We start from the raw sequence: 6,775 nt of genomic DNA on the forward strand, positions 1-6,775 counted from the left end.
ATCCTCGATGGCAACAATACAATATGTGCCTCGCTACCCCTACTTTTTCACTAGGTGAGGACACCGCAAGATTGAACCCAAAGCTAAGCACTTCTCCCATTGCAAGAAAAACCAATCTAGTTGGCCAAACTAAACCGATAGTGTAGCGACCAGACCTCAAACAGTCTGATCTCTGTGCTCCGGTGTCATCCCTGGATCAGTAATGCTGACACCACATAGTACTTGGAGGATTTATAGCAGAGTAGCAATCACACACTTATTACATCGAGGGTCTCAAAAGAGAACTTAATACAATAAATATGGCTTAAGGCCATCTAATAACGATAACAGCGGAAGGCTTGGAAGATAAGTGAGTCCATCAACTCCAACGGCATCACTGAGTATAGAACCATGACCTAAAAATCCTTAATCGTCGTCTGAAAAGTCTGCAACATTAACGTTGCAGCCCAAAAACGGGTCAGCACATAGAATATGCTGGCAAAGTAACACATAGAGAGTAATGGAATGAAACAGCTATACTATATGCATATTTGGCTGGTGGAAAGCTCTATGGTTACAGTTTTGCGTAAAGCCAATTTTTCCCTACTTCAAAGGAATAAATTTATTTAACTATCATGGTAGTTGTTAAACATTGAGAATGGTTGACAGCATTCTCAATCCCAATTAAGCATCAACATTAAACATAACCCAATAAAATTAATTTAGAGTAACATGTTGAGATTCACATGATAATCCAGGTACAAGATACTCAAGATGTCTATAACCGGGGACACAGCTAATCATGATTAGTTTATTACACTCTGCAGAGGTTTGCTCACTTTTCCCCACAAGACTCGATCGCCTCTGTTTGGTTTCTCGCACTACATGGTGTTTGAGAAGACGGATGACCGAGACATAGTCTTTCAGAAGCGCTAGCACCTTACGATCGGGTAGACCGTACCACCTACATCCCCTACATTTGCTAGTCTACCACTGTAAGAGTTCGCACAACTTAGTCAACTATGCTAGAGCCCATAATAGCTTGTGGCTGCACACGGAAGTTTCTAGTATGAATAGTCTCATGATCCCTTTGAGCCTGGGTGGCGGTCCAAAAGAAAACAGGCAAGTCCTACATTTGCTAGTCTACCACTGTAAGAGTTCGCACAACTTAGTCAACTATGCTAGAGCCCATAATAGCTTGTGGCTGCACACAGAAGTTTCTAGTATGAATAGTCTCATGATCCCTTTGAGCCTGGGTGGCGGTCCAAAAGAAAACAGGCAAGTCCTGGAATACCCAGGTGCCTCAATCCACCCAGATGTGTGTTTAAGTTGCCACCTTAGATAAACCATTAATTAACCAAACTCACATCTGTCATGGATATCACTCACCCAATCCACGTCTACTAGCATAGCATGGCATAATAAGCAAACGTAGAAGTAACTCCCAAAGGTTTGATAATAAACAGGTAATAGGTACTACCTCAACTACTTCCCATCCCACAATTTAATTAGATCCTAATCATGCAATGTGTGAGGATTTGATCTAATGCAATAAAACTGGGTAGTAGAAAAGGTATGATCAAAGTGTTACTTGCCTTGCTGATGATCCGTGAAACCTAGCGAGGTTACTAACATGGGTGACCTAAGGGCTTGGGTTGGTAGGTTATACTTATCCACAAATCCCCTTGAGATGTATGAATGCGATGCACCAATATCAAAAAGAACGAGTGCAGTAAATGACTTAACCAAAAACTTACCTATTACTGCATTGGGCTGAGCTTCAACCTCCTCCACGCTAACGTGGTTCACCTGTCCCCTGTTGAAAGGGTTCGGCTTCTTCCCAGAACTTCCATTGCCATTTTGGCCTTTAGGACATTCATTGGCATAATGTCCGGTCTTCTAACACTTAAAGCAAGTGACTTGGCTCAGGTCCTTCTTGGCTGGGGTTGATGGGTTGGTGCGATTCTGGCCATTGCTTCCTCCATTCCCATTACCATTCCTGGTGCCATTGTGATTGTGCGAGCTACCTCCTCCATGAGTATGCTGAAAATGTCCTCCCAGTCTAGGGGTAAAACGTGGCTTCTGCTGAGCTCCTGAATTGTACTTCCCTTGTCCATACTTCCTCTTGCGATTCTCAATTTGCTGTTGCTTCCCTTCAATCATAAGAGCACGATCTACCAACTCCTGGTAGTTGTTGAAGGTGGCTACCATCAACTGCATGCTCAACTCATCATTCAGTCCTTCCAGAAACTTCTCCTGCTTAGCTGCATCCGTAGCAACGTCATCTGGGGCATAACGTGCTAACTTACTAAAGTCCTCCACATACTGGCCAACTGTCCGTCCTCCTTGGCGCAAGTTGCGAAACTCACGCTTCTTCATGGCCATAGCTCCTGCTGAAACATGTGCAGTATGAAAAGCCTGCTGAAACTGATCCCATGTGACAGTGTCGACAAGGAAAGTGGCTGTGAAATTCTCCCACCATGATGCTGCAGGTCCTTCAAGCTGATGTGCGGCAAACTTCACCTTCTCCGCATCTATGCATCCTGCTATGGTTAACTCTCTAGCTGTCTTGCGGAGCCAATCATCTGCTACTATCAGCTCGGTGCTACTGGAAAACACCGGCAGATTTAGCCTAAGAAAATGGGCTAAGTGATCAACAGGTGGTGGTGGTGGTGGGTTGTTGTTGTTGTTCCCTTGATTCTGATTCTGGACTAGCAACTGCATCAATGTGTTCTGCTGCTGGATCAACTGGGTGAGCTCCGGTGGAAAGGCAAATCCGGGGTCACGTCACGGAGGCATCTGAGGGTTTAGAAAAGATGAGATGTAAGAATAGAGGGGGTCTAAAGAGAAAACACTACCCATATGCACATGAGGCAAAAGCAAACAATTCACTTCATTCAATCAAACAAGGGCATACAATCGATCTATCTATCACAAAAGTGCTCGGACTACTATATTTACATGGTAGACTACTACTACTGATGAGGTGGTCTACTAGAAATATTCTTCGGTTGCAGACTCCATGATATCTGCTCCAGCTTCATCAACATAGTCATCATCGCTACTATCTGGATCCGAGTCGGTGCCGTCGATGATGATATAGTCTTCCGGGCTAATCTCCTTGGGTTCTTCGTCTTCCTCTACTGGCGTAGGGCCTCCCATAAATATTCCAATCTTCTTGATCAGGTCGTCATTCTTCTCCACCAATATTTCAATTTCTTCTTCATAACCTTCACGTGTAGTCTTGAGTTCTTCCTCCAGTTCCTTGATTCTAGTCTTAGCCTTCTTCAGATCTATCATGTCGGCGCACATCTGGTTCTCCTGTCGTCGAATGTGCTGGTTTAGCTCCTGGATAAAAGCTGCGATTGATCTATCCTTCCTGGTGCTGATCATCTCCCAGTGCTCATCTCGGCGCCCACAAATCTGGTAGATAGTATCCTTGAGATCCTTGCGGTAGACTTCTCCAATGCGTCCCATGGCGATGTGAGCTGCCATGCTCTTTCCTAGATTCCAAGTTGGTGCATCAAAAGAAAACTCTATGGGCTCAGTGACTGGCATGAACGTCCTTCCTGGAACTTGAACTTGAATCATCCAGCGCTCTTCTTCAGGTAAAGTGGCGTTGTAGGTTCTGGTGAAGCTTGGTACTCCTATATTCAGGTATCTAGTGACTTCCTTCAAGTGACGTCCAAAGGGTGTATCTTCATCCGGTTGCGTGAACTTGTTCCTTGCATTCGCCATCCTAAAGAGTAGAAAAGATGAGAAGTCAGAAGAGAAGAGAGTGAATAGTGATCTAGGTCTTTTAGCTTAGGATTCGTGTCCTACAGTCAGCGTGTGCTCTGATACCATCTCTGTAGTGACCATACCTTAAACAGTCTGATCTCTATGCTCTGGTGTCATCCATGGATCAGTAATGCTGACACCACACAGTACTCGGAGGATTTATAGCAGAGTAGCAATCACACACTTATTACATCGAGGGTCTCAAAAGAGAACTTAATACAATAAATATGGCTTAAGGCCATCTAATAACGATAATAGCGGAAGGCTTGGAAGATAAGTGAGTCCATCAACTCCAACGGCATCACTAAGTATAGAACCACGACCTAAAACTCCTTAATCATCGTCTGAAAAGTCTGCAACATTAACGTTGCAGCCCGAAAACGGGTCAGCACATGGAATATGCTAGCAAAGTAACACATAGAGAGTAATGGAATGAAACAGCTATACTATATGCATATTTGGCTGGTGGAAAGCTCTATGGTTACAGTTTTGCGTAAAGCCAATTTTTCTCTACTTCAAAGGAATAAATTTATTTAACTATCATGGTAGTTGTTAAACATTGAAAATGGTTGACAGCATTCTCAATCCCAATTAAGCATCAACATTAAACATAACCCAATAAAATTAATTTAGAGTAACATGTTGAGATTCACATGATAATCCAGGTACTAGATACTCAAGATGTCCATGACCGGGGACACGGCTAATCATGATTAGTTTATTACACTCTGCAGAGGTTTGCGCACTTTTCCCCACAAGACTCGATCGCCTCTGTTTGGTTTCTCGCACTACATGGTGTTTGAGAAGACGGATGACCGAGACATAGTCTTTCAGAAGCGCTAGCACCTTACGATCGGGTAGACCGTACCACCCACATCCCCTACATCTGCTAGTCTACCACTGTAAGAGTTCGCACAACTTAGTCAACTATGCTAGAGCCCATAATAGCTTGTGGCTGCACACGGAAGTTTCTAGTATGAATAGTCTCATGATCCCTTTGAGCCTGGGTGGCGGTCCAAAAGAAAACAGGCAAGTCCTGGAATACCCAGGTGCCTCAATCCACCCAGATGTGTGTTTAAGTTGCCACCTTAGATAAACCATTAATTAACCAAACTCACATCTGTCATGGATATCACTCACCCAATCCACGTCTACTAGCATAGCATGGCATAATAAGCAAACATAGAAGTAACTCCCAAAGGTTTGACAATAAACAGGTAATAGATACTACCTCAACTACTTCCCATCCCACAATTTAATTAGATCCTAATCATGCAATGTGTGAGGATTTGATCTAATGCAATAAAACTGGGTAATAGAAAAGGTATGATCAAAGTGTTACTTGCCTTGCTGATGATCCGGGAAACCTAGCGATTCGAAGTAACAAGCGGCGCACTTCGGGTATTCTATCGCAGACAAACAAACAAGCATACAATAAGTACTCATCTAATGCACAGGTAAAACTCAAATAAGAGATCTAACCAGAAGGTTCAACTTAAGAACTCCGGTTGGCAAAAAGAATCAAATCGAACAAAGCAACGAAAGTCAAACGGCGAAAGAAAACAACTTTGTTCTACTAATATGGATCTAGGGCAAATTTTACAGTAGCAAAATCTTGTTTAAGTTGGTTAAACGGATAGAGGGTTACGAGACGAAACTCCAGGCGCTTGAATCGCCTGATTCCGTTAAACGAGCCAAAAGTTACACTAAAACGAAAATCGATTCAGGAATCACGATTAGAAAATCGCGGATTTAATCCGAGAAAAAGAAAAACGACGAACGTTCGCTAGAACGAACGAACGGACGAACGCTCGCTATTTAAATAAACCGAGAAACCTATCTATTTAAAAAAACCGAATCTAAAAAAACAACGAAGAAACCGACGGAAAACCGATCGGTTTTCTAAAAGAAACCGGGCACGGATTTCAAGGCGGCGGCGAACCTCGGCGAGCGTGCGGGCGGGGCGGCGACGGCGGGCGGCGAGCGGCGCGGCGGCGGCGGCGGGGCAGGCGGCGGCGGCGGGGTCGGGCGGCTGGGGCGGCTCGGGGCTAGGGTTCCCTCGGGGCTGGGCCGGCTTATAAAGCCACCTCGGGCCGGAGTCCTAGCCGGACAGGGCCCGTAGGTCGGTTCGTTTTTTTTGAAATATTACGCGCAGAAGAAAAATAAAAATAAATACTAAACGGACTCCAAAAATTCCGAAATAAATTTTCACGGGCTTCTAAAATCAAGCCCCACAAGGTGAACATTTATTTGGGACCTAAATGCAATTTTGAAAAACGCACATTTTTCCTAAATTCAAATAAAATAACGAAAAACTCCGAAATAAAATCTTATTTGATTTTATTATTAAATCCTCAATATTTCTTTATTTTGGGAAAGTCATTTTATTCCCTCTCTCATATTTTTGTAATAGAAATAATTGATGATAAAATAAATAAAATCAAATGATCCTATTCTCAAAATTTGAGAAAACTCAAATATGAAAATAACGAAATCCCCAACTCTCTCCGTGGGTCATTGAGTTGCGTAGAATTTCTAGGATCAACCAAAATGCAAAATAAAATATGGTATGCAATGATGATCTAATGTATAACATTCCAAATTGAAAATTTGGGATGTTACAGATAGTTCGAAGAGAATTACAAAGATATCAAATCATGCATATAAGAATTTAGAGAAGATTCAAATAATATTCATAGATAATCTGATCATAAATCCACAATTCATCGGATCTCAACAAACACACTCCAAAAGAAGATTACATCGGATAGATCTCCAAGAACATCGTTGAGAACATGGTATTGAGAATCAAAGAGAGAGAAAAATCCATCTAGCTACTAGCTATGGACCCGTAGGTTTGAGGTAAACTACTCACGCTTCATCGGAAGGGCAATAGAGTTGATGTAGATGCCCTCCGTGATCGAATTCCCCCTCCGGCAGGATGCCGGAAAAGGCCCCAAGATGGGATCTCGCGGGAACCGAAGGTTGCGGCGGTGGAAAAGTGTTTTCGTGGATG

Source organism: Triticum aestivum, chromosome 5A (assembly GCF_018294505.1).
Source record: "Triticum aestivum cultivar Chinese Spring chromosome 5A, IWGSC CS RefSeq v2.1, whole genome shotgun sequence".
Taxonomy (NCBI): domain Eukaryota; kingdom Viridiplantae; phylum Streptophyta; class Magnoliopsida; order Poales; family Poaceae; genus Triticum; species Triticum aestivum.